Below are 8,020 nucleotides of genomic sequence, written 5' to 3'. Positions count from 1 at the left end.
GCTGCTATTCAGTGTGAGATTAAATTCAGATGCTCAGGTGAGGGCAGGGCTGCCTCTCAGGCTCAGTTCCCTCAGGGAGTTTATGCACAGACCTTCAACAATGGATCCAGGCTCCTGCCTGCTTGGAGAGCCCTGGTCTGCCGCTGTCCCTCAGCTTCTGTCTCCCGAGGGGGCCCGAACCATGGGGGCACCCCACTCCCCCCTTGACCCGCCAAAGGGACTCTCTCACCGACCCCCGCCACCTGTGGGTGGAGGCACCTGTGCGGCCGCTGGAGATCCCGTCCCTGAAGCCCGCTTGGATCTGTTCCTCTCGGTGCCGCGGCCACTGCAGGGCTGTACCCAGCTCCCAGTCCCGGCGCCCAGTCCGCAGCACGAAGGACCCTCCACGAGAGATTTGCAGGTCTCTCCGGAACAGAAATCTCCCTCGCTCCAATGTTCCGTGGCCTCTGGGTGCAGAATTCGCCGTGAGTTACTTCTTTGTAGTTGTTCTATGGGTTGTGGGTTCGGAGCTATGTGTATGTGCGTCTTTCTACTACGCCATCTTGGCTCCGCCCCTCTGTGATTTTTTTAATAGAAGAATTTTCCCATAGCAGCAAGTCAATTTCTTACTAAAATAAAAACACTTGTAGCATGGTTTAGTGAAAAGAGCGCTATATTTGGACCCAGAAAACCTAGGTATAACTCAGTTTCCTCATCTGTAAAGTAAGGAGGTTGAACTAGATGCTCACTAAGGACCCTTCTGACTGATTTTGTGACCACACATAACTTCATAAAGCATGGGTCTTATCCATAGGGAGAGTTAGTGAATATCCATGTGGTATGATTTCAGGAACTCCTTCAAGGTCCTGTTCCCCTAAATTCTCTTCATTCCTCCAATTACCTTGTGTTTATGTTTTCTTCCCCAGTAGAAGGTGAGCTCCTTGAGGGAGGGTAAGGACTACTTCATTTTTTGTCAGTGCCTGATTGGTTGACAAAACCCTCTGGCTGATGGCTGAAATCTACAACATCCACTTAGAATCATAGATTTAAAGCCAGAAGAGATCAACTTCATCAACCTTCTTATCAACTACCCCCACTTTATATATGAGGAAACTCAGTCCTGAAGAGTTTAAGAGACTTGCCCAAGGTCACACAGGAGCAAAGTAGAGGAACTAGGTCCCATTATGACTCCAATCCGGTTTTCTTTCCACTGTGCCACACTTGAATTTAAGCCTTTAATTTCCATTACATTGCTAATACCTCTGGGAGGGGTCAGAGGCTTAAATGCCCCTTTTTCATACGAGGAAACAGAGCTCAGAGAGATGAAATTAGTTCCCCAAGGATATTTTCCTGTAACACCTGTGGAAATGGGGCAAAGAAAGGAGTGTGTGTTTATGTAGTGAGGGGAAATACATCAGGAAGAAAAAATCATTTCCAAATTTTATACAGATAAATTTTGATATATAACGTGTGTGTGTGTGTAAAATCTACCACGTGCAGAGAAAGAACCCTATGCTAGGTATTGGGGAAAATAGAAATTTGAGAAAGATGAACATTTCCATATGACGTCTTTCCTCCCTACCCCACAGTAGTAGCTACACTGTACTGAATGCATGACAAATGCTGTTTGTACATGCTTGTGAGGATGAAGACATGGATCTTGAGACAACTTCTGAAACCCCCCTGCCCAGGCTTTCCATACAGTGACAATGGCTGACATTTGCTCTGTATACTCACCAACCCCAGCACACTCTGAAATATCATAGGTGCTACTATCCCTAATTGACAGGCTAGAAAATTGCGACTCAGAGAATTGAAGGGCCTTGTTCACAGTCACAGGCAGAACGTAAACTCAGGTCCCACATTTTCTCTACTAAACTGCACTATCTACGAGATGAACCCATTTTGACCGGTCCCAATCCCATCTATGCTGCTTATCAACCCTTAATAGTTCAGTGTGAGTAAGAGATCTGAAAGAAGTTTTAATAGGAAGATGGGGAGAAAAAACACAGGGATATAGGTGTCTGAGGAGGAAGGGACCACTCATGGAAGAAGAAGGAGGAAAATAAGCCAAATGAGAGTAAAAAAAGTGACTTCAACTACTTACCAATTTTTCCCATGGCACACTGATCGTGGCTGGACAAGAAGCTTTGGTTCAGCTCAGCTCTCACTTCTGAATTGCTTTTAAAGGTAAAAAGAACAGAAATAACTGTCTTCTAAGGGAGTTGGGGATTTTTATGTAGCATCTACTCTGTGCCAGGAACTGTGCTATGTGTTCTACAAGTAATACCCTCATTTGATCCTCACAAAACCCTTCAAGGTAGGTGCTGTTATCATCTCCATTTTACTGGTGAGGGTCAAGTGTAGTCCAAGGTTGAATTTGAACTCAAGATTTCCTCACTCCAAGACCAATACTCCACTGTGCCACCAACTGGCTCTGCTAAAGCTACAAATATTTCAAAGTCAAAACTAGCACTAAAGTTCTAATTTAGTATAGTAAGTAGTAGAGCTGGAATTCACAGCTAGGTCCTCTGATTCCTGCTTTTTTAGAAGCAAGAGAATAAGCTTCTCCAGAAAGGGAGAGCAGCAGGTGAATTCTGTGATCTTTTGAGTTTTAAATTGGCTCCCCCTCCCTTGCCTCCCTCCTCCCCAAGACAGTGTGCAATCTGATATAGATTCCAAATCTACATTCATATTAGTCATGTTGTAAAGAAGAATTATAACCAATGGAATGAACCATGAGAAAGAAGAAAAAGATGTTTTTACCTTGTGAATGGGCACCATCAGTGGGTACCTCCAGGTGAATGAATAGCTGGCCAGTCTCTTTAGCTTAAAGAGTCTAAAACTACATTGCCAAGTGGTGGTCTTAATGCTGTGAATGGCTGACTGGCTGTTTCCACTGTTGTTCTTAATAAAAGAATCTGTTCTATAAAACTTGTACTCAGTCAACAGGCTGAGGATTTAGAAGGCCACATGTGATCTTGGGGCCACAGAGGGGGGGGGGCAGACAGAGAGCTGAATATGAAGGGAGAATACCTAAAAAAAATAAAATTTGCTCTTGAGTGGAATGTGCTAGGAGTAAGAGAAAGGGAGAGGTACAATGTAGCAAATCAAGTCATCTTTTACAGGAATTTTATGGGCTAAAGGGGGAGAGCTTCTACAGGTCCATCCTTCTCCTCCACCATCTTGGTTCTACCCTCCAAGTGTGTGGTTTTAAAGGAATTTGTTCATCAAACAGCTTTGAACTATCTAAATGCCTAACTCCAAATGGAAATCGCAAGATCTGTGATTTGGCTGCACTGGCCTGTCCTCCTGGCAAAGGCACTAGATCATGCATGGTGATGGACAGCTTTTCCTTGAGCTTTTGCTAATCTTCTCACAAGTATTCTCCTTCATCCTGACTCTTAAGATCTATAAATGGGAACTAAGAGCTCATTTACTACATTTACAGAGGCATGTCTCAATTATCTCAATCTTTCTTCAACAAATCTTTTTAATGGACAAGTGAGTTTCTTGACAGCTGTCCTCATGGAAAACTCTGTTTTTGGAGAGATGTCTGGAAAGCCAAGAGGTGTCTTCACCAGCACTTTTTGGTCTACCCCATGGTATGGACGAGTTCAGCCTGAGTTCAGGGAACAGAAAGTGCTAAGTGTTTTGTTTTTGTAGTAGGCCAACAATGCCCCCTCTGGAGGTATTAGTTGTATTTGTTCAAACCTGATCATATAATTTTCTAGAAGTTCCACTACATTGGCTGAATTGAATGCATTTATCTTGTCAGACTTCATAACCTTGTGACTCATAACAGGGAACATAACAGGAAAGCATTATGACCAAGAATGCAGACACTGAGTAAAAGTCCCTGGGCAAGTGATCATGCGAATGTATAGCTCAAGTACCACTTCCAAGGGCATCTTTCTCAATTGGAGCAGGAAAGGTTGGAAAGGGACCCTGTTGCACTGAGTAGAGGAGTGGGATTTCTTCCTTGGCTGTCCTGACCTAACATCTCTCCCATGGTGAGAGCTGGAGCCTCTGCTGCCACTCCTTCCCATAGGAAATACATTTTCTATTCATGGCTGCATTAGGTGTATGTATTTCATCTCACCTCAGACACTTGACACTTACTAGCTGTGTGACCTTGGGCAAGTCACTTAACCCCAATTGCCTCATCCTGGGTCATCTCCAGTCATCCTGATGAATATCTGGTCACAGGATTCAGATGGCTCTGGAGGAGAAATGAGGCTGGTGACCTTACACAGCCCTCCCTCACTCAAAACAAAATCAAGTTCAAGTCATGTCATCATTTCTCTGATGTCATGGTCTTCTTTGGCAACGAAGGATGAACACACACACACAGGTGTATGAGCCGATTCTTTTCTAATTTTTTAATGATCATTAAGATAATTCAGGTAATGTATGTGTTTCAAATGTATTAGAAATATGAAGTAAGATGTTGGTTTGAGCCTAATTTCTGCTAGACAGCTTCCCAACAGTATTTATTAAACAGGGAGTTCTTTCCTAAGTAATTTATATTTTTGGCTTTATCAAACACTGGGTTAGTGAGTGCCACTGTTTCTGATCCTCCCTTATCTAGTTTCATTGATTTATTTGCTTTGTCATTTTGAAAGATTTCTCTTTCTATTATGGCATCTTGGACTTTGTTATTATTGTATAGAAATCTTGTTGATTTTTGAGTATTTATTTCAGGCCTGCACAACATAAGACCCAAAGCCACCTGCAGTCTGCCAAAACAGCCCATGTGCAGTATACTGTGAAGGCTTGTTTTACGCCCTCTAAATTTTGGGGCAAGTAACCTGAAGGTGGTATATTGTGCAGACCTGGTTTATTTTGTAGCCTGTAACTTTGCTGAAGTTATTGTCTCCATTTTATTTTTGCTAATTCCCTCGAATTTTCCCAGTAAGCCATAATGTCACCAGCAAAAAAGATAGTTTTATCTTCTTCCTGCCTATCATTATGTCTTTAATTTTTTCTTATCCAATACTAGAATTTATTGCTTATGGCACTTCTAGAATGATATCAAACAATACCTAATAGAGTGGGTGTCTCTGCTTTACTCTCATATTTATTGGGAAAGCTTCTAATGCATTCTTATTGCCTAAGATGTTTCTTTTTAGTTTTGGATACCTTATAACAATTTTATAAAGGTCTGGGTTTTGGGCCTCATAGCTTGGGTTAAAGTAAATAGCTCAGTTTGACATTTCTAGAAAACTGGAGCTCAGGAAAATGATGCAATAAGTCATAAACTTTATCACTGTATGATGCAGCAAGCAGGGAAACAAAGCACACACACACACACACACACACACACACACACACACAGAATTTGGCAATATAAACACACAGGTTTGTCCCCACATACAAGAACTCACCCAAGCCTAAGGGTGAAAGAGATGTGTTGGGGAGGAAACATGCTCAAAGTTGGGATTTATATGGCAAGATTATATACCCTAAGGATAGGTTTAGTTAAGAACAGGTAATCAGTGCCAGATGTAGGAAGGGATACTCCTAATCAGAGCCAGATGTGGTAGAAGAGTTCTCCTAGTCCCTTATTGATACCAGGCTCAGGTAAAGCTCAAGTAAGGGGAGTTTTTTATTAGGACACACAAACTTGTGGGAGGATCTAACATTAATTATCTAAGGCAGTGGAAAGAGAATGATTCAAGGGTTCCTACAATACTTCAAGAGTTCATCCAATTAAAAAGCTGTAATCCTTATCTGCCTGACACAGAGTTAACAGTGGAAAAATACAAGTGGCTGTTTTCCCTCTGTGTTTCTATGGGCATTAAGACCACTTAGCCTAAGTAACTCCATATTGCAGTTCTATCACTATAACATGATATCAAACTACTATCATTGCTACAAATAGTAATGTCAAGCATATATAAATAATTGTATTAAATATATTATATATTATATATAAATAATATAAAGTTTATTATATCACAATATTAAGTTTATATATCACATGGTCCCTCTGTGCTATAGACACAGAAGCTTGTAGGATTTTTATTTTAAATAAGTTTTATACTTCAACAACAGCTTTTCTTTGCATCTATTGAGATAAGCATGAGGTTTCTAGTGTCTTTGTTTGTAATATGATTGATTATGTTGATTGTTTACCTGTTGTTGAACCACCTTTGCCTCCCTGCTATAAATTCAACTTGGTCATAACGAATGATTTCTTAGATGAACTGATACAGTCTATGTCACAGGATTTTATTTAAAGTGATATTGGTCTACTACTTCCTTCCTTCATTTATCCTTCCCTGATTTAATTATTAGGACTACATTTGTCTCATCAAAGCAGTCTGACAGAGGGTTTTCTTAATTTTTTAGAATAATCTATTTAGGCAGAGCCAAGATGGTGGAGTAGAAAGACCCATGTACTCTAGATTTTCCCCATAGCAGATAAACTACCCGTAAAAAATGACTCTAAACAAATTCTAGAGCAGCAAAAGCCACAAAAGACAGAGTGAAAGAGATTTCCAGCCCAAAGTAGCCTGGAAGGCCAAAAAGAAAGGTCTATTACATGGGGTAGAGAGCAGAGTGCAGCCCACAGAGCCCAGCCCAGCCCTGGCTGTGTGGCACCAACAGGAAAAGGACTGGAACAGGCTTCAGGGGAGGAATCTCCAGCACCAGCTGTGGTTCCCAGATCCCTCAACCCACAAAACACTAAAGACAACTTCAAAGGTCAGTGAGAAAGCTTTTTGACCTGGGTGAGAAGGGAGCAGGGTCCTACTCTAGCCCCAGTCCCAGGTGGTGGTGGCAGCAACAGCAGCATCCTTTTGTGGAGACCTAGGCCAAAAGACCCTGGGGGAATTGAGTCACTGATCTGAGTCTCAGCCCTGAGTGGTGGCCCTGGGGTGAGGATGAGTGCTGGCATGGTGGAGCTGGTGGAGGCTCAGGAAAGGGAATTCTACTTGCAGATCCTGAACAGAAAAGCTTTGGTAGCTCTCAGACCAGAGTACAGGCCAGGAGAGGAGTAAACTGCTCTCCCTTCATTATGCTACCTTGGAGGAACTGAGAACTTGCAGGTCCCCAGAGTACACCCTCCTCTTGACAAGGGACTCAATAGTCAAGTAACTGGCTGGAAAAATGCCCCCCAAAAGGGGAAAAATAAGACTATAGAAGGCTACTTTCTAGGTGAACAGGTATTTTCTTCCATCTTTTCAGATGAGGAAGAACAATGCATACCATCAGAGGAAGACCCAAAAGTCAAGGCTTCTGCATCCAAATCCTACAAAATAAATATGCAATAGTCTCAGGCCATGGAAGAGCTCAAAAAGGATTTTGAAAATCAAGTAAGAGAGGTGAAGGAAAAATTGGGAAGAGAAATGAGAGCAATGCAAGAAATTCATTAAAAGAGAGTCAATGGTTTGCTAAAGAAAACCCAAAAAATGCTGAAGAAAATAACACCTTTAAAAATAGGCTAATTCAATTGGCAAAAGAGGTCCAAAAAAGCCAATAAGGAGAAGAATGCTTTAAAAAATCAGAATTAGCCAAATGGAAAAGGAGGTCCAAAAGCTCACTGAAGAAAATCATTCTTTAAAAATCAGAATGGAGCAGATGGAGGCTAATGACTTTATGAGAAAGCAAGAAATTATAAAACAAATCCAAAAGAATGAAAAAATAGAAAATAATGTGAAATATCTCATTGGAAAAACAACTGACCTGGAAAATAGATCCAGGAGAGACAATTTAAAAATTATAGGACTACCTGAAAGCCATGATCAAAAAAAGAGCCTAGACCTCATCTTTCATGAAATTATCAAAGACAACTACCCTGATGTTCTAGAACCAGAGGGCAAAATAAATATTGAAAGAATCCACTGATCACCTCCTGAAAGAGATCTGAAAAGAGAAACCCCTAGGAATATTGTAGCCAACTTATAGAGTTCCCAGATCAAGGAGAAAATATTGCAAGGAGTTAGAAAGAAACAATTCAAGTATTGTGGAAATACAATCAGGATAACAGAAGATCTAGCAGCTTCTACATTAAGGGATTGAAGGACTTGGAATGTGA

At 41.3% G+C, this 8,020-nt stretch overlaps 1 pseudogene; it reads right to left on the bottom strand.

The window, feature by feature from the left end:
- Nucleotides 1–3,136: 3,136 nt before the first annotated feature.
- LOC140516254 (spermatogenesis associated 6-like protein) lies at nt 3,137–3,890 on the bottom strand (annotated as a pseudogene).
- Nucleotides 3,891–8,020: the final 4,130 nt, after the last annotated feature.

Source organism: Notamacropus eugenii, chromosome X (assembly GCF_028372415.1).
Source record: "Notamacropus eugenii isolate mMacEug1 chromosome X, mMacEug1.pri_v2, whole genome shotgun sequence".
Taxonomy (NCBI): domain Eukaryota; kingdom Metazoa; phylum Chordata; class Mammalia; order Diprotodontia; family Macropodidae; genus Notamacropus; species Notamacropus eugenii.
The sequence above is the reverse complement of the archived record's forward strand: the minus strand, read 5'-3'. Positions and strand labels throughout refer to the sequence as shown.